Source organism: Triticum urartu, chromosome 5, assembly GCF_003073215.2.
Source record: "Triticum urartu cultivar G1812 chromosome 5, Tu2.1, whole genome shotgun sequence".
NCBI classification, from domain to species: domain Eukaryota; kingdom Viridiplantae; phylum Streptophyta; class Magnoliopsida; order Poales; family Poaceae; genus Triticum; species Triticum urartu.
The window spans coordinates 441,234,052-441,254,414 of NC_053026.1; positions in this window are offsets into that span (position 1 = coordinate 441,234,052).

The following is a 20,363-nucleotide window of genomic DNA, read 5'->3' on the forward strand; positions in this document are numbered from 1 at the left end:
ACATGCAGTTTTGAACATTACTACAGGCCTATTTGGTTTGCAGGATTTGTAAAATGCACTAACATGCCATCTTCGATCTGAGATGATTAACATGGGCTTTTGATTACATTCTAGAAAAATGTACCTTCTTCACAAGAGGTTGAGTGGATGAAAAGTTCCCTAAGAAAACTAGTACATATGAATCCAAAGGAGAAATGCTTATTGATTGTAACCATATGGATCAAGCTACCAATATGGGGGGCATGTATGTACTGAAATCCTCCAAAAGAACCTTCAGAAATTGTAGTACATTGTCATTGTAAACTTGGAAAAAGGTTTCACAAATTGAACTTCCTTATGGTTAACATTTAACAGGAAAGGAACATCACCTCGATATATAGCCTCTCCAGGCACGGAAAGCATCTCAGAAAACTGACAACTTGCTCCAGGTTGGGGCCGGTAGATTCTAGTGCCAAGACCTTCACTATGCGCAGTTTTGGGGTCAAGCTTGTCAGAATCATTTTCTGAATGACAAACGAACAAACATCTTCAAAATTAGAAATAATTTTAATTTGTAGAAGGAGAGGTAGAAGGTGGCTGTTGTACCTAAACGGGTGTGGATCCAATAACAAGTTTGGAGTATTTGTTAGACGAGTAGCCCACCACTGTCAATTTTGGCGCAGAAATGACATTGATTCTTGTTGGACCTTCTTGATCAACTACAAGAAATCTCTCAAGTGTAGGTGTGTCCTCAATGACCATACGGTGGTACACATCTTGTGATGTCTTCCTGCCGCACCAGCAACACACATAAATAGTCCGGAGAGTCATGGAGGTGATGTGGAAGGTACTCAACCCATTGATCGCCTGCAGACGAAGGTACTCGAGTGCAGTACAACCACGGAGCAGGTGCTCCATGTCACCATTTGAGAGGCAGACGACGACGAGCTTGAGGTGCTTCAGTCGTGGTAGAATAAGAGCAGGCGCATCATTAACGGGGGGGGGGGGATGGCAGTTCCTGAACTTGGCGACGCGCAGTGTGGTCGCGAGGCGGAGTGCGGACGTTGGTGGTGACTGCATATGCCCATCATCAAAAGTGAGCTCCTCGAGCTGATCTAGGGCGGGGGATCGGAAACAGTCGTCAAGCTTGGTTCGGTCCTTGCCGTTGAAACGGAACTTGCCCATTCTAAGGCCTTTGGTTGGGACAAGGTGACTACCGAGGATCTTGGAGAACGCATCCAAGCTTTTGCAATAGCCATGGCAGAGCTCGTGGGTGTCGATGAGGTCAAGAGGGTTGGAGTTCCATAGGGGCGCCACCGCCGGGAAAGGACGGTTGTCCGCGGCCCATATTTGATTGGGAGGAGGGAGATGATGACTCTCAACATATCACCGGGGAGGCTGCTGATGAAGTCTAGGCCTGCTGGAGTCGCTTGCGGTTCTAGCTCGCCCAGCATCCGCTTGTTGGCAGCCCCGTTCTCCACCTCCGGAGTCTCCTAGTCAGCGGCGCTTTCTGATAGAAATGGGAGTACAGGGAATATTTAGTTAAAACAGGGCAATAGAAAAGTGTGTTGGTAACTAGAAGTTATTAGGTAGGAATATAGTAAGGAAAGGGAATAACAATTGGTTGCTTAAATACTACACAATTCATTTGACATTGCTGGGTAAGTCAACATGCTGATAGTTGAAAAGAAAACTTACTTCGAACAAAGTTTAGACAGATGATTGTGTCGGGGAAGTTAGCTTATATCTCATGACCAGGCCCTTTTATGTGCAGTGCAATTTTAGTGCCAGCTTTCAGTACATAAAACTTAGAAATTTCTTTCCAAAAGCTAGTGCCAAAATAGGAGTCACCACGTCCATCAAGTCTTACAGTAGCAACGATTGTAAATCCATGGTTTGTGTGCAGTATGACATCCGTGGGGCCTTGATCTATGTAAAGGGAAAAATTGTGGACTACATAATTTGTTGCATAGCAAGGGATGTGCTGTAAAAAATGGTAGGATTGTTAAAGAAAATATGGTAACATGCAAATATGGGCCGAAATTGAAAGAACTGTACAACAGTTGAAATCGAAGGACAAAAATCTATAACTAAACAGATAGGGTAAACATGATGTCATGGAAATATGAGAGTAATCGAAAGAACAATACATCATTAATGTGCCTAATATAGAAAGAAGAGGGGAAAATCCCCTTTGACGTATATGGTGCATGTGGCACCTGTTATCCAAATGTAGCAATATTTAGAATATGTTCAGGAAAGTAGGTCATGATACGTCTCCAACGTTTCTATAATTTTTGATTGTTCCATGCTATTATATTATCAATCTTGGACGTTTTATATGCATTTATATGGTATTTTATATGATTTTGGGACTAACCTATTGACCTAGAGCCCAGTGCCAGTTTCTGTTTTTCCTTGTTTTTTGAGTTTTATAGAAAAGGAATACCAAACGGAGTTCAATTGACGTGCCAATTTTTGATGATTTTTTATGGACCAAAAGAAGCCCCTGGAGTAAAAGAGTTGGGCCAGAAGAGTCCCGGGCCATCCACGAGGGTGGGGGGCACACCCTACCCCCCGGGCGCGCCGCTCTATCTTGTGGACGACTCGGGGACCCCCTGACTTGTTCCCGATGCCAAAAATTCCTATAAATACTGAAACCTCCAGAAAATATCCTAGATCGGGAGTTCCGCCGCCGCAAGCCTCTGTAGCCATCAAAAACCAATCTAGACCCATTCCGGCACCCTGCCGTAGGGGGGAATCCCTCTCCGGTGGCCATCTTCATCATCCCGGCACTCTCCATGACGAGGAGGGAGTATTTCACCCTCGGGGCTGACGGTATGTACCAGTAGCTATGTGTTTGATCTCTCTCTCTCGTGTTCTTGATTCGACACGATCTTGATGTATCTCGAGCTTTGCTATTATATTTGGATCTTATGATGTTTCTCCCCCTCTCCTCTCTTGTAATGGGTTGAGTTTTCCCTTTGAAGTTATCTTATCGGATTGAGTCTTTAAGGATTTGAGAACACTTGATGTATGTCTTGCATGTGCTTATCTGTGGTGACAATGGGATATTCACTGATCTACTTGATGTATGTTTTGGTGATCAACTTGCGGGTTCCGTGACCTCGTGAACTTATGCATAGGGGTTGGCACACGTTTTTGTCTTGACTCTTCGGTAGAAACTTTGGGGCACTCTTTGAAGTTCTTTGTGTTGGTTGAATAGATGAATCTGAGATTGTGTGATGCATATCATATAATCATACCCACGGATACTTGAGGTGACATTGGAGTATCTATGTGACATTAGGGTTTTGGTTGATTTGTGTCTTAAGGTGTTATTCTAGTATGAACTCTAGGATAGATCAAACGGAAAGAATAGCTTCGTGTTATTTTACTACGGACTCTTGAATAGATCGATCAGAAAGAATAACTTTGAGGTGGTTTTGTACCCTACAATAATCTCTTCGTTTGTTCTTCGCTATTAGTGACTTTGGAGTGACTCTTTGTTGCATGTTGAGGGATAGTTATATGATCCAATTATGTTATTATTGTTGAGAGAACTTGCACTAGTGAAAGTATGAACTCTAGGCTTTGTTTCCTAGCATTTCAATACCGTTTACGCTCACTTTTACCACTTGCTACCTTGCTGTTTTTATATTTTCAGATTACAAAAACATATATCTACCATCCATATTGCACTTGTATGACCATCTCTTCGCCGAACTAGTGCACCTATACAATTTACCATTGTATTGGGTGTGTTGGGGACATAAGAGACTCTTTGTTATTTGGTTGCAGGGTTGTTTGAGAGAGACCATCTTCATCCTACGGCTCCCACGGATTGATAAACCTTAGGTCATCCACTTAAGGGAAATTTGCTACTATCCTACAAACCTCTGCACTTGGAGGCCCAACAACATCTATAAGAAGAAGGTTGTGTAGAAGACATCAAGCTCTTTTCTCGCGCCGTTGCCGGGGAGGCGAGTGCTTGAAGGTATATCTTTAGATCTTGCAATCGAATCTTTTAGTTTCTTGTTTTATCACTAGTTTAGTCTATAAATGTAACACCCACGATGCGGCTATATCTCCCACGTGTCGGAGCACGACTTAGAGGCATAACCGCATTGTAGGCACGTCGCAAGAGGGGTAATCTTTACACATCCCATGTACTAAATAAGAAAGGGATAAAGAGTTGGCTTACAATCGCCACTTCACACAATACATAAATATAGCATTACATCATCTAGAATACAATCAAGGTCCGACTACGGAACCAAATAAAGAAAGACAACCCCTAATGCACTACAAAAAAAAGACACATCCGTGACATTTTGGGCCGAACGAATTTTTTTTTCTGTCATACATATGACACTTCTATGACGATAATTGTGACAAAACCCGGTATCATCATAGATGTGGTGGGCTCCTACTTCTATGACAAAAAATCATGACAGAAAATGGGCTTTCGTCCTGGGCGGGCTGGAGACGCAGCTGCATGACATTCTTTGGGCCGTCCATGACAAAAAAATCCATTGTAGAAGCGAGGGGGAGGAAAATTTCGGGGAGTTCCTGGTTACGGTGGGAGGTCAGGGGCCGAGCGATGCGCGTTTCTCTCGTACACGTACGCATGTGTGCGCGAGGCGTTGGTTCTAACTGAACCCGAGTAAGGCGTTGGGATCTAACTGAACCTGAGCGATTGCACTGCAGGCTACGCGTTACTGAACCCGAGCGATCGATCGATGGCTGTTAACTGAACCCGATCGAGCGATTCCTTCACTACTGCTGCTAACAGAAGCCGATCGATGCTGCCTCTGGATGAACAGTGAGCGTTGCGGGGGGGGGGGGGGGGGGGGGGGGGGGGGGTTGGATGAACAGTTCCCGATGGGGGTGGATGAACAGGACCCCGTGGTGTTGCCTCTGGATGAACAGGACCCCGATCGATCGAGCCGGTTGGGGCTGGATGAACAGGACCCCGTGGAGGGCTGGATGAACAGGACCACCCCGTGGAGGGCAGGATGAACAGTAGACGGTGGAGGGCAGGTGAACAGTAGCCCGTGGAGGGGTGGTTGAACAGGAGCCTGTGGAGAGGGCTGGTTGAACAGTAGCCGGTGGAGTAACGCACGGTGGAGGCTGGATGAACAGGAGCCCGTGGATGAACAGTCGCAGGTGGAGGCTGGAGGAGGTCAATGGTGGATGAACAGTAGCTCGTGGAGGCTGGAGGGGGTCGATGGTGGAGATGAACAGTATCCCGTGGAGTCCCGTTTTGCGGTATGCCACACCCTCCCGATGAACAGGACCCCCGTTTCGACCGTAGCGCTCCAACAAAAGTCTGTTTCCTCCGTTTTGCGGTACGCCACACCCCTCCCGATGAACAGGACCCCCGTTTCGGCCATAGGAGGTCCGTTTCCTCCGTTTTGTGGTACGCCAGACCCCTCCCGATCAACAGGACCCCGTTCCGAACGTAGGAGGTCCGTTTCCTTTGTTGTGCGGTACGCCAGGCCTTGTTTCCATCACCTGTTCCATCCAAGCCCTCCTGATGAACACGACCACGCATTCCGTTTCGACCCAGCCGGTTGGCTCCCACGCGTTCCGTTGCCTCCCGATGAACACGACGCATTCCGTTGCCTCCCCATGAACATGACGCATTCCGTTGCCTCCCCATGAACACGACGACGACGCTGTTTCTCCGTTCCGACCCAGCAATGTACACGAGCCCTGGCCGTACGTATGCGCGAGTAGGCGTTCGAGACCCTGCCCGTATGTACACATACGTGGCCGTATTTTCTTTCTTGCACCCTGGCCGCTGTACGTACGTGTACATGCTACGTGCGCGCCTCTACTACGACACGTGCGCGCCTCTACTACGACACGTGTGCACCTCTACATCGACCAGTATGTATGTACATGTTCGCGACCAGAATGATAGCGCTACGTATGCTTCGACCAGGTGGGTCCCGACTGTCAGGCACTTCCTTGCCTGTGAAGATGTAGCTGGTGGGTCCCAGCAGTCAAGGGCGAATCGTTTTTTTGCCCGGACGCACTTCCTTGCGTGCGAAGATGTAGCTGGTGGGTCCTAGCAGTCAGGGGGAAACGTTTTTTTCGCGAAATACAGTGGCCCGTCCGGTGGGTCCCAGCTGTCAGGTGGAGGAATCATTATTTTCCGCGTAATAAGGAAGCACTTCCTTGCTGCGGCCGTGGACCCAGCTATCAGCCTCTCCACGTATAGTCCACGTCCGATGGAAGTCGTTCCTTGACCATGTTGACCACGCCGTGCCGAGAGCACCAGGGCGGTGGACAACGGCGAGGCCTAGGAAGGGGACGACATGGAGGCAGGGAAGACTTGGCAGTTGTTTCCCACGCGGAGGGGAGTATGACTGTACGAGGGTTTACTGGTTCTTCTGCCGTCACCGGAGAATAACAACAGGTGTGGGTGAGTAGAGGGATGGCTAGGCCAGCGATGGGAGTACGGTCGGGCGGTGAGGCATGCGCGGCAGCACAGCCGGCCGCGAGGAGGAGGGAGCAGGCAGTCCCGCCGACGCTTGTTTGAGGGGCTGGAGCAGGAAGAGCAGAGATTGAAGAAGCACGACGGCCGTTGGATGGACATCCAACAGTCAGTGCTTGTGCGTCAACCTTTTTTTAGGAAAGCCTCAAATCTGTGGAAAACAGCATACATCCCATCTACCATTATTTCTAATAAGTTACAGCCTATTTGCTAATTCCTAAGGTTTTTTTGGAGCCCATATTCTTTTTGTTAGCATTATAGCCCATATTGTGGCAACGGTTAAAAAATTATACGAAATTTTGCATATTTCTATGCGGTCTGAACTATTTTTAATCCCAAAATTTCGACTCACATTCAAACTGATTTTAAAAATAAATGTATATCAATATAAAATCCAACAAATTCTCCATGCATAAAAATTAATGTAATTTAAAATCTTGAAATGAAAAAAAGATATTTGAAACTAATTGCCGGTTTGATGTGTGTTAAAAATGTACAGCCCATTTCTCATTACTGATGGACCATTTTCTCGGCCAGCCGAATGAAAGCTCTCCTCGTCTTGAAAGATTTGCAGCCCAACAGGCCTGACAAAGTGACTTACTTGGCAAATCACAAAAAACTGTGCTATGGTCGTGGACCCAGCTGTCAGCCTCTCCACATACAGTACTCTTCCGATGGAAGCCGTTCCTTGACCACGTTGACCACGCCGCGCGGAGAGCACCACGGCGGTGGACGACGACTAGGCCTAGGAAGGGGACGACGCGATAGTGGAAGCCCACGCGGAGAGGACTACGAGGGTTCACTGGTTCAGCTGCGGTGTGAGGCTGCCGTCGCCGCAGGGCCTGGCCAGCGGTGGGAATAGTAGGGGGCGGTGAGGCCTCTGCGGCAGCATAGCCGGCCACGGGAGGCAGGAGCATGCGACATGACCGGCGCTGCTTTGGGTCAGCTGGAGCAAGAAGACCAGAGGTTGAAGAAGCACTACGGCCGTTGGATGGACATCGTACGGTCACTGGAGCTAGAATCGTTCATATTGACTAAGTTGACAAAGCCCTTCGTTCCCGTCAACTTAGTAGGCCCACAAGTCAGCCTCCCAGCAAGGTGGGTCCTAGCTAGCCGGGGGAGTATTCTTTTTTTTGTGCGTAATAAGGAGGCACTTCCGGTGGGTCCGAGCTGACCGTGGGGGGAACGTTTTTTTTCGCGAAATATGGTGGCCCGTCCGGTGGGTCATAGCAGTCAGGGGGAAACGATTTTTTTCGCAAAATACTGGTGGCCCATCCGGTGGGACCCTGCTGTTAGGTGGAGGAATCATTATTTTCCGCATAATAAGGTGGCACTTCCTTGCTGCCGCCGTGGACCCAGCTGTCAGCCTCTCCACGTACAGTCCATGTCCGATGGAAGTCGTTCCTTCCATGTTGACCACGCCGCGCCGAGAGCACCAGGGCGGTGGACGACGGCGAGGCCTAGGAAGGGGATGACGCGGAGCCGGTGAAGACGCGGCAGTGGATGCCCACGCGGAGAGTATGTGGGTTCACTCGTTCGACTGCGGTGTGAGGCTGCCGTCGCCACAGGGCCTGGCCAGCGGTGGGAATAGTAGGGGCGGTGAGGCCTCCACGGCAGCACAGCCGGCCACGGGAGGCAGGAGCAGGCGACACGAATGGCGCTGCTTTGGGCGGCTGGAGCAAGAAGACCAGAGGTTGAAGAAGCACTACGGCCGTTGGATGGACATCGTACGGTCACTGCAGCTAAAATCGTTTATATTGACTAAGTTGACAAAGCCCTTGGTACATCAACTTAGTAGGCCCACAGGTCGGCTTCCGAAATGGTGCGTCCCAGATGTCAGGGGGAGGAATCATTTTTTAGGCGGGTGAAGCTAGAATATCCGAGATTGAAGAAGAAGCACGGCATCCGTTGGATGGACATCCAACGGCCACTGCTGCTAGAACCGTGTGTTGACTATAAGTTGACAAAGCCTTGCATACGCGTCAACTCTGTTTTTTAGGGGATGCGTCAACTTAGTAAGGCCAGAAGTGTGTGGCAGAGAACTTATAGCCCATTTGAGATTTGCAAGAATGTGTAGCCCATTTTTGAATTTAATGGAATTTACTATAGCCCATTTACAGTTTGTTAAAAGTACAACCCATTTCAACCAACCGTTCAAAATAGAATTCAATAAAATTTCCCACATTTTGATGGGATCCGAAATATTTTTATCCCGAAATTTCTAGTCAGATTAAATACAATTTCAATATAAATTTATATTACGTAAAAATCCAACGAAACATTGCGCTCGCAACAATTAATGAAATTAAAATTTTCGATATCCAAAAATAATATTTTATAAAGTAATCACATGTTTGGTGCATTTTTTTATAGTTACTGCCTAGTTTTTATAATTACATCCCATTTATTATTTCTTAAAGCCCATTTTCTTGTTAAGCCTAATGCATCCCTCCTAGAAAAGATTTGCAGCCCAGCGGGGCGGAGAATAACAACTTGACCTTGCATGGGTATTCCTAAAAAAAGTATAGCTGGGCTAGCCATGTTCAGCTTGAAAAAAATTAATATCTGGGCTGGATATCTGGCCTGGGCTAGACGGGCCACAACACACCCAGTTAAGACCTCCAGCGATATTTTCGTTGTTGTTCAGAGGAGAAAAATTAATATCTGGGCTAAACATCGAAAAACTCTGAAGTGCTCACACCTCAAAAACACAAATACTGCTCGAGCTGCTTGATCCCAGCTGTCGGCCGCTTCTTGTGCAATTCTCTCGTTTATTGACTAGTACTACATAGGTTGACAATGGTGTGGGATCGTGATGTCAGGAAACCAGGGGGAAGCAAAATAAATAACTCCAGCGAGCGCTTCCACCTCTGCCTCGTTGTCTCCCGTGGAAACCCCTTTCCTCCCTTTTTTGCTCGGGCAAGGACCAATGCATGCAACACGTCCATGCGGTTATTAGGCAAGAAATAAAAGTGCTTTGCATGCTATGAATTACGATGGCCTGCATGGGTAGCTAATAAGGCATCCTCTTAACTGCTGTGATTAAATATTGTGTTTAGAAGAGAGAAATATTCTTCTTTTCCACCAATCTGCTTGCACCTAGGTCGTGATGCACCTTCTAATACGACTTATTCACCTAGACGGAGGGAGTATAGTTATATATATATATATATATATATATATATATATATATAATAAGGAGGCACTTGCGTACGTGAGGCTATGGACCTGGTGGGTCCCCATTGTCATCCTCTCCAAGTAAAGTCATCTCCTCGCCCGCGCGTGCTTTCCGCCCGAAACAGTCAGCGCCACCCGCCCCGCTTCCCGGTGCAGGCGATTGCTCCGCCTTCAAATGACACAAGTGTCGTCCGTCCATCCATCTGCCGCCCACATTAATGATACGCGGTTGCCGAGGCGGCTACTTCGGCACCACACGTCCGTCCCTCCGCCCGCCCACCATTTCTATATAAACTGTTGCGCCGGCCATAGCCGCAGTCATCCGCATCCGTTCCCTTTCTCCTGTCCACACCACTACTGCCCACCATGGCTTCCTCGCGCTCCAGCGCTCTTCGAGACGGGCGGATGACGGACCACAAGGAGATGGCAGCCATTGCTGTCGACCGGCTGGCCGGCAGGCAGCCGAAGGACGACGACGTCCCAATGGAGAACATGGTAGTCGACGATTCGGCGCCAACCCCCTCCTCTGTGCCATCCTCGCCGGTGCATTGCACCATGACCATCGGCGAGGCCCGTGCCCAATATATGGACAGTGTGAGGCAGATGCGTCAGGAGCAGTTCCGGGAGGCGCAGGCCGACGTCGCCTACAACCACCATCTCCTCCAGGAGCATCTGCAGGCGGAGGAGCAGATTGCCGCGGAGCGGGCGGAGCAGGAGGCGCCGCTCGACTCATACCGCTCCGCCCGCAAGGGCCGCCTCGAGCGCTGGCGGGAGCGCATGCGGGTGGCGGAGGCTGCGGCTGCGGCCGCCTACAAAGAGGCTAGCAAAGAGGGCGATGAAGCGGGCGAGGCGTTGTTTGGCGAGACCGAGGACGAGGCAGAGGACAATGCCGGCTTCGACAAGTCCCCGCTCCACTGGCGTCGACGAGGCCTGCTCCGCCGAGGCCCCGCGGCGCCAATAATGAGGTAGAGGACACCACCGGCTCCGCTGAGGCCCTGCCCCGCCAACAACGAGGCAGAGGACATCGCCGGCTCAGCCAAGGCCCCACCCTGCCGGCAACGCGGGGGAGGATTTCCACCGCTCCGTTGAGGCGCCCCCCGCCGGCAACGAGACAGAGGACATCGCCGGCTCCGCCGAGGCCCCGCCCCGCTGCCAACGAGGTCGCGCCACACAGAAAACGAGGAAGAGTAGAACACAGTAGGTCGCCGCCGCTCGGGTCCAAGTAAGGCCACCGCTGCTACCCTCCTGTTGAAGCCAAGCTAGGAGGGTTGACCATTGACGGCCGGTTAGCTTCTTGGCGGCAACGTGGAGTTGGGGAGTTCTGCTGGAGAATAACGCTGCTTCTACTTAACTGCTGGTGCAGTTGGCTGACTGACACGTGGGCCCAACAGGCCACATGTCAGTTACGCAACTGCACCTGCAGTTAAGTCACTGAAGCTTCTGCTCGGCTCAGCGGGACACATGTGGGTAGCTTTGGTTAATTAATTATACCTCCAGCGCACCCCTTTTTAGTTGAAGAATGTATGAAATGTAATGAAATCTGGCATGTTTATATGAAATCCGACCGTGTATGAATGAATTTATTTCGATTAGTTCGATTTCCTGTATCACTGGCATTGGATGAATTTGCAAAACAATATGTACTAGCATTATTCCCAGGGTGATCACCTCGTTTGCAGCAGTTTCACATGTACTCCCTCCGGTCCATTCTAGTCTGCATACAAGTTTTGTCTGTAGTCAAAGTATCTCTACTTTGACCAATCTTATACAAAAAAGTATGCACTTTCACAATGTGCGAAGTAAAAAGGAACAGAAGTAGTACAAAGAGTTTGAGCAGGTTTTTAGCGTTTCTGTACATTGCAATCAAACACACAGGCCTGGCAATTCATAGAGAACATTCAAAACAATCGATGATTATGCATCTCAGCGACTCACATGTCAGAGGCAATATTTACTTCACAACTAAAGAATAAAGAAAAAATTGATCGACGCTGCTGACAGCAAGGGCGTCCCATTCAAAAATATCAAACGCATGTCTTGCTAAAATCAATGAGCAAAATTTGACAAGGTTGTCCGATTCCAAAATATCAAATGACTACGATTGTGGAATGGGCAGGGTTTGCCATCAGTTCGGACATTGACATGGCACCTCGTACTAAATAAACCAGCTGTTCTTTTTGTGCAGTTCCACCAAAATCAACCAAATTCGCGCATAGCTTGTATGATTTCGCCCTTATATGTTGCAATGCCTTGAACTTATCGGCACCTCCTTTCTTGTGGTGGAAATGAATGATTCGATGTATTCATGAACATTTTGTGTAGTTCCCATTGAAATAAAGCTGAGCACCCCTGTTTGCACAAATACAAAAAAGTGATTAGTATAGAGCAAACTGTACTATGAATTGACAGGTTCAACAGAAACATACATGGTCCATGTAGAGCACACTTTTAGAAAAATGGAACTCACCAGAAAGAATCCTAGAACAACAGTGTACTCGCGCATCACAACAAAAAAATGGAGATTTTGTCAGTCCTTTTGAGCTGAAGTTAGTTTGGTCTTGTGGGGAGTAATGTAACCATCCTTCAACTGCTCCTTCTGATGATAAGATAGACAGGGCTTCTTCATCCTGGCATAATCGGAACTAGTCACTTCACGTACTCCATATTCTTCTTCAGAGGAAGATGATCCTGTTGTGCAAAGACAAGAGGACTACTAAATGCTAGCATCACTGTTTGCTCGAAAAAAAGGAAATGAAATATTTAAAACAACATAGATGAAGCACTTCTCAAGGACAATACCACTTTTTCATGACAGCACCGGGAGTTGATTTTAGTTTTTCTTCCCCTTGTTCTTCCCCTTCATCACTTGGTTCAATTACAAACAAGCTTCGCCTTCAATGTAAGATTTGGCATATCAATTAGGGAGCACAAGTATAGTACTAAACTTAATTTTCTGATGAAAGCGGCAAAATACAGGCCAGCAGTTGTGAAATATCCTTATCTTACCTCAATGGGATATTACGGTGCACATACAGATTAGAAGTCTTGTCTCCATTTGTGCAGTTCACTAAAATCAAGCAACATTATCGTACAAGTAGCACAACATATGAATGCACACTGCAGAATCATGTGAAAGAAGGCTAGTACTGACCTCTCATGATGCGGAATTCAAACAACTCACAAGAAGAAGATCTGAACCAAATTCGCCTTAACGGATAGGAAGTAAGATCTCCTCTTGTGCAGTTCCACTAAGATCAAGCAATCAAGCAACGTTGTCGGTGTGACATTTTGGTTGAACTGCACAAAACACTCTTAAAACAAAAGTGTTTTGTGCAGTGCAACAAAAGGTCACAATGGCAACGAGGTGAAGCAGATAACCCTGTTTACACAGAGGTGCAAATGAAACAATTAGTGGTCAATAACGGTGGATGACACAGAAGCCAACAAAAAGAATCATCTACCTTATCTAAATGGGAAAGAAAGCAAGACAGTGGCATTTCTCAAACGGTGGCATTGATTAATATTAACATAGAGATTTCTGTGGCCTTAGGCCGATCAAGAGGCATGACTGGTTCAGACATGACCAAGTCCCCAAGTGATCTGGTGGCTCTCGCCTATCAAGAGGCATGGTATTGGTTCGGACACGACCAATCCTCCAAGTGATATAACACGATGCTTTTAGCAAAGCGAACTCAAGGGGTAAACCGGAGGCCGCTTTAGAGCAACTCCGTGTAACCTCACATGATGTAAAAGAACAGATACCCCGCTTTAGCTGAGGTTCCGGTTTATTATATTTAATCATAATATATACATTGTCGTAATATGTACATAAGTATAGCCAATGGATCAGGTATAGTAAGGCCGAAGATGAGCTATATTCCACGGCCTGTTAGTCTCCTCCTCTGATGTACGTGAGTCCTTATGCTCTCGAATATCGATCAGATAGTACGACCCGTTGTGCAGATTCTTGCTGACCACGAAAGGCCCCTCCCAAGGCGGGGATAGCTTATGCATATCAGTCTGATCTTGGATGAGCCGAAGCACCAAATCTCCTTCCTGAAAGGTTCTGGTTCTGACCCGGCGACTGTGATAACGATGAAGATCCTGCTGGTAAATCGCCGATCGGGCGGCTACGTTGTCACGCTCTTCATCCAACCGGTCCAAAGCATCCAATCGGGTGGGTGATCTTCTCTGCTCCATATGATTGGCTGTTCAGACCAACGTAGATAATAGGGTATGGCCGGTTCAACAGAGTTGACTGCCCGCCTCTGAACCTTCCGGTCTCGCTTGTCCAAGCTAGTGGTGAAGACATGGTACTGCCCACTACTCAATTGCTTTGGGTTGCTCTGGTAACCTGACTGTTGCTGCTGTTGGTTGTAACCACCCTGGTTGTTCTGACTATTTTGACCATTATGTCTGCCCGGATTACCATTAAATCCTGAACCGGAACTTCCTCCACCGTAACCCGGCCCGGATCCCGAGCCACCGCCAGATTCGTGATCATACCGGAAATTATTAGAATTCTTGAACTCCTGCATAATAAAGCAATCCTTCCAAAGGTGGTTTGCTGGCGCCTCCTTCGTCCCATGTCTTGGACAGGGCTGGCTTAGCAGATAGTTTAGGCGGTTTGGGTTAGGGTTGGGTGCTCCATTACGATTTTTCGGCCTACCCTTGCGTCGCTGGCCATTGTCTTGTGCATTGGTATTAGCCACAAAGTCCATGTTACCATCCACTTTACGCTTGCCTCCTCCGCCATTGCCTACCCAGTGATGCTGCTGACCTTTGGAGCTGTTGTTCTTCTTCCCTTTCCCTGTCTTGTCATCATCAGATTCGGAATCCTTGGTACTATCAGAATCAGCATATCTCACCAAAGCGGCCATGAGGGTCCCCATGTCGGTGCAATGATGCTTCATCCGTCCCAATTTCAACTTCAGGGGCCCAAACCGGCAGTTGCCTTCTAGGGTTAATACTGCGGTGTCAGCGTTGATGCGGTCTGAGGAGTGCAACACTTGTGAAACCCGGCGCACCCAATGAGTCGTTGATTCTCCTTCCTCCTGGACGCATGCAGCTAAGTCCACTATCGACATAGGCTGTTTACAAGTATCCTTGAAATTGCTGATAAGCTGGGCTCGTAATTGGGCCCGTGAACTGGTAGAATTAGCTGGCAAGCTTTTTAACCAAGTATGGCCCGTTCCTTCAAGCATCATGGTGAAGTATTTCACACACACCATGTCATCCACATCAAGCATCTCCATGGCCATCTCATAGCTCTCCACCCATGTCTCTGGAGGTTGATCCGCCGTGTAATTTGGTACCTTGCGCGGGCCTTTGAAATCCTTGGGCAGGCGCACGTTGCGTAAAGCGGGGATAAGGCAAGGCACCCCCAAAGAACTAGAAGTAACACCAGGTTCGATCGAGATGGTTGGACGAACCGGCGTGAGCTGCCGAGCCTGATGCTGTGCGGCTAACTCGGCCTCCCTGCGCGCTCGGGCCCGGTTCACCACTTCCTGAGCGTCATCAGCACCACCCGTCGGGTTGTTGCCACGGGGTGCTCCACGTCGTTCATTACTCGACACTGCTGGTTCATCCATATGTTTGCTATAGCTCCGGCTTGGACGGGGGGTCGAGTGGATCCGGTCGCGGCTGTACGAGTACGCTTCCTGTTGGGCCAAAGCTGTCCTCAGAAGTTCCTTGACCCGTCGCGTCTCTACTGCCTGCGGCGAGTCACCTTCAATTGGAATGGCCTCCAGCCGTGCAGCAGCGGCAACAAGATTGTCCATTGGGTTGGAGTAGTGACCCGGAGGTGTTAAAGCATCCTGAGGTATAACGGTGTTTTGACGAGGCGGGTCCATCTGACGAGGCTGAACCGGTGCACCGGTCCCAGGGGCTTCTGCCCGGTTCCCCTCCAGCGGATTGCCGGCTCTTGGTCCTAGAGTGTTGAAAAGGTCTCTGGCCTCCAAAACCGGAGGTAAGCGGGATCGGTGCTTCCTCCTCATGACTTCATGCGACGCGCTCTGGTACAACATAAGCCTGTAGGCCTGTGCGTCTAAAGCGGTCCGCTTTGCAGCCATCCTGGTGTCCTCAGCTGCCAGATCCGCCTTGGCCTGGGTGATCTGTTCCTTTACCTTTGCAATCTCCGTGTTGTGAACATCCTGATCTGGCGGATTAACTTCCGCCATAAGCATAGCCAACGCATCAAATAGTTCTGATAGAACCTGAACCGGCGGGCGCACAGGGCCTCCTGCCCCGACAGCCGTCGCCGCTGCTGAACCGGAGATCGTTGCCGCAGCTGTCGAAGAATGAAGCGCTACTTGTGTTCCGGCCATGAATATTCCAACCCTGGTGGGTAGATCAGAGGGGTCCGGAATACTGTTGCCATCGGAACAGCTCCCAATCCGGCCAATAAAGAGATTCGGTTTCTCCGGTCGAAGATTCGTCACCGGAACAAACGACAGTCGCCCCGCGAAATTCCGATCCGTCCTCATAACTTCCTCCATGGATGACTCCCACAAAGGCACGCTTCATGGCCGGTTTAACCCGGGCGGATTGCGCACGCTGAGCCGTCTCGACGAGGTCGGTGCAGATGTCCGGCTCAGGGCCCGGTTCACCGATCTTGCCAATGAAAACGTGAATGCTACCAAAAGGGACCCGGTACCCATACTCAATTGAGCCGGCCTTGGGGCCCCAGCCTGCGTCGTCGATGTAGAGCTTGCCGCGACGACTCTTAGTCATCCGGCCTACAACGTAGCCCTCGAGTCCTTCAAAGCGGCCCTCCAAGAACCGGAAACCATCGTGCGATAGCCCCACGGTGGGCGCCAACTGTCGTGGTTTTGTCACGGCAGATGTCCTAGAGAAAGGACTTAGTCGTGGAGCCATCGCGACGGGTTAGCTTGAAGGGGTTAAAGCGGACACAAGGATGCAAGAGAGTTTATACTAGTTCGGCCCCTTCGATGAAGGTAAAAGCCTATGTCTAGTTGTGATGGAATTGATGGGGTTTCGATGACTAGGGAGCAAACAAGCTTCGCCTATCTCTCGCGTTGTTGTCTGTTGTCCTTGAACCGCCACCGGGTCGTCCCCTTATATACACGGGTGACTCTCATCGGCTTACGGAGTCCCAATACCGGCTCATAGATGTGTCCGGTTTGGTCTCTTCTTATTCCTAACTTACAATACAGGTTAACTACTAACGCCAGTTTACGGCTGCAGGCCTTGAGCCGACCATGGGCCTTGAGCCCTCCTCTGTCTTCTTGGGCTTTATCTTACTTAACTACTGACGAAGTTAACCCGACCCATATAGGCCGGTTTATGCCCAGTAGTAATATCCCCAACACCGCCCCTTCGTCGTCCTCCTCCCCGAGCCCACTGCCCTGTCCCTACGAACCTCCAGTGAGGCCCCCATCTTCTCCTCTTCCCCGCACCACGCTAGTAGCGTTCGCCGCGGACACTCCGCTCCCGTGCGCTCGCCGCAAGTCCCTCGCGCACGCTCACCGCGGACGGGCCGCGCCCTGGCCGCGCGCCGCTCCGCCTGGCCGCGCCCGTCGCCCCGCCCCGACGTGCCCCGCCTGCGCCGACCGCTTGCCGCGCACGCGTACACCCCCTGGAGCCCCTCGATGATCCCTGGACGCGCCAGCCCGCGCTGAAGCGCGGGCGCCTTCACGCGCCCCGCGCTCGTTTCCGCCTCGGGGCCGCGATCTCCTCCCTCATGCCGCGCCTGGGTCGTGTGCCCGCTTGCCCCGCCGCACTCTAGTCGCGCCGAGTCCACCGCCGCCCGAGGCCCTGCCATGCTCCGGCGGCCGTCGCTCGTAACCGCGCCACAACGGACTTGCCCCATTTGGGCTAGCGCCTGCACGCTCCAGCGCCCGTTAACCCAGCGCCCGCAAGGCCCCTCTGGGCCACTGACATGGGGGCCCACCCCAGAACAATTTTAAAATAAAATAAAAATGAATTAATAAAATAAATGATAATTAAATTAATTAATTAATTAATTAAGTTAAACAATCATGTTTAATTAATCTAATCAATTAGTTAAGTTAATTAAACCCTACTTAGACTAAACAGTCAATGACGAACGGGACCCACCTGTCAGGTTGACCAGGTCAATGCTGACGTCAGCAAACACTATTCTGGATAATGTTGCTTTAAATAATTAAATAAATCCCAAAAATGATTTAAATATTTTTAAAATTAATATAAAATAAATCGTAGTTCGGATGAAAAAACTTTGCACATGAAAGTTGCTCAGAACGACGAGACGAATTCGGATACGCAGCCCGTTCGTCCGCCACGCATCCCTAGCATAGCGAACACACAACTTTCACCCCTCCGGCTCCTCTGCCCAAAAAACACGAAACACCGGGGATACTTTCCCGGATGTTTCCCCCCTTCACTGGTACCACCTCGTACCGCGTTAGGGCACACCTAGCATCATGCTTTGCCATGTCATGCATCGTCATGCATTTGTTTGCATTATATTTATTGTTTCTCCCCCCTCTTCTCTCGCTAGACACCGAGACCAACGCCACTGCTATCCAGTACGACTACGGTGTTGACGACCCCTCTCTCTTGCCAGAGCAACCAGGCAAGGCCCCCCCTTGATCACCAGATATCGCCTACTCTCCTCTATAATGCTTGCATTAGAGTAGTGTAGCATGTTACTGCTTCCCGTTAATCCTATTCTGATGCATAGCCTGTCCTTGCTACTACTGTTGTTACCTTTACCTGCAATCCTAATGCTTAGTATAGGATGCTAGTTTATCATCAGTGGCCATACTTTCTTGTCCGTCTGCCATGCTATACTATCGGGCCGTGATCACTCGGGAGGTGATCATGGGTATATACTTATACATAAATACATGCTGTACAGTTGGTGACTAAAGACGGGTCGGCTCGTAGGAGTACCCGCGAGTGATTCCGATGTTGGGGGCTGAAGGGGTAGGTGGCTCCATCCCGGTAGAGGCGGGCCTGAGTTCCTGAGGGCCCCCGGTGGTTACACTATGGCGGAGCGACAGGGCAGGTTGAGACCACATAGGAGAGAGGTGGGCCTGGCCCTGGTCGGCGTCCGTGGTTATTTCAAAATAACACGCTTAACGAGATCTTGGTATTTGATCTGAGTCTGGCTACTGGCCTATACACACTAACCATCTACGCGGGGACAGTTATGGGCACTCGACGTCGTGGTATCAGCCGAAGCCTTCGTGACGTCAGGGACTGAGTGGCGCGCGCCGGGTTGGACCGCGTAACACAACTTCCTTTGTAATGGAGGTTGCTAGGTCTGCTCTCCGGCCGCGTTCGCAACGTGCAGGTGTGCAAAGGGCGATGGGCCCAGACCCCTGCGCCATAGGATTTAGACCGGTGTGCTGACCTCTCTGTTGTGCCTAGGTAGGGCTGCGACGTGTTGATCTTCCGAGGCCGGGCATGACCCAGGAAAGTGTGTCCGGCCAAATGGGATCGAGCGTGTTGGGTTATGTGGTGCACCCCTGCAGGGAAGTTAATCTATTCGAATAGCCGTGATCTTCGGTAACAGGATGACTTGGAGTTGTACCTTGACCTTATGACAACTAGAATCGGATACTTAATAAAACACACCCTTCCAAGTGCCAGATACAACCCGGTGGTCGCTCTCTAACAGGGCGACGAGGAGAGGATCGCCGGGTAGGGTTATGCTATGCGATGCTACTTGGAGGACTTCAGTCTACTCTCTTCTACATGCTGCAAGACGGAGGTTGCCAGAAGCGTAGTCTTCGACAGGATTAGCTATCCCCCTCTTATTCTGGCATTCTGCAGTACAGTCCACCGATATGGCCCTTTACACATATACCCATGCATATGTAGTGTAGCTCCTTGCTTGTGAGTACTTTGGATGAGTACTCACGGTTGCTTTCTCCCTCTTTTCCCCCTTTCCCTTCTACCTGGTTGTCGCAACCAGATGTTGGAGCCCAGGAGCCAGACGCCACCATCGACGACGACTACTACTACTCGGGAGGTGCCTACTACTACGTGCAGCCCGCTGACGGCGACCAGGAGTAGTTTAGGAGGATCCCAGGCAGGAGGCCTGTGCCTCTTTCGATCTATATCCCAGTTTGTGCTAGCCTTCTTAAGGCAAACTTGTTTAACTTATGTCTGTACTCAGATATTGTTGCTTCCGCTGACTCGTCTATGATCGAGCTCTTGTATTCGAGCCCTCGAGGCCCCTGGCTTGTAATATGATGCTTGTATGACTTATTTTATTTGTAGAGTTGTGTTGTGATATCTTCCCGTGAGTCCCTGATCTTGATCGTACACATTTGCGTGTATGATTAGTGTACGATTGAATCGGGGGCGTCACACGCAGCCACGGACACTGCCGCTGCCGCCACTGAACTGCTCCACCCCCGGTCAAGCCCTTCGTTAGTCTCGCCCCGGTTCCCCCCTGGATTCTCTGCCCCAAGGTCTGCGCGTGAGTGCCTCGTGCCTGAGCTGTTCCCGCAGCTGCTTATGGCCGACCCAGATCTGACCCAGTCGCTGTGGTCGCCGGCTGCCTCGAGCTCCCTCCCGGAAATCTGGGCCGCAGTTACTTTGACCGCTCCGCCAGGTCCCACCCGCAAGGTTTGATTTGCTCAACCTGAAGATCTGCCTCGCCCACCCCTCGGGCAAAACATTCATGGCGCTCCAAAGCCATGCCTCAAGGCGTCGTCGGCTCTGGCCATCAATACACCTTCGTCCT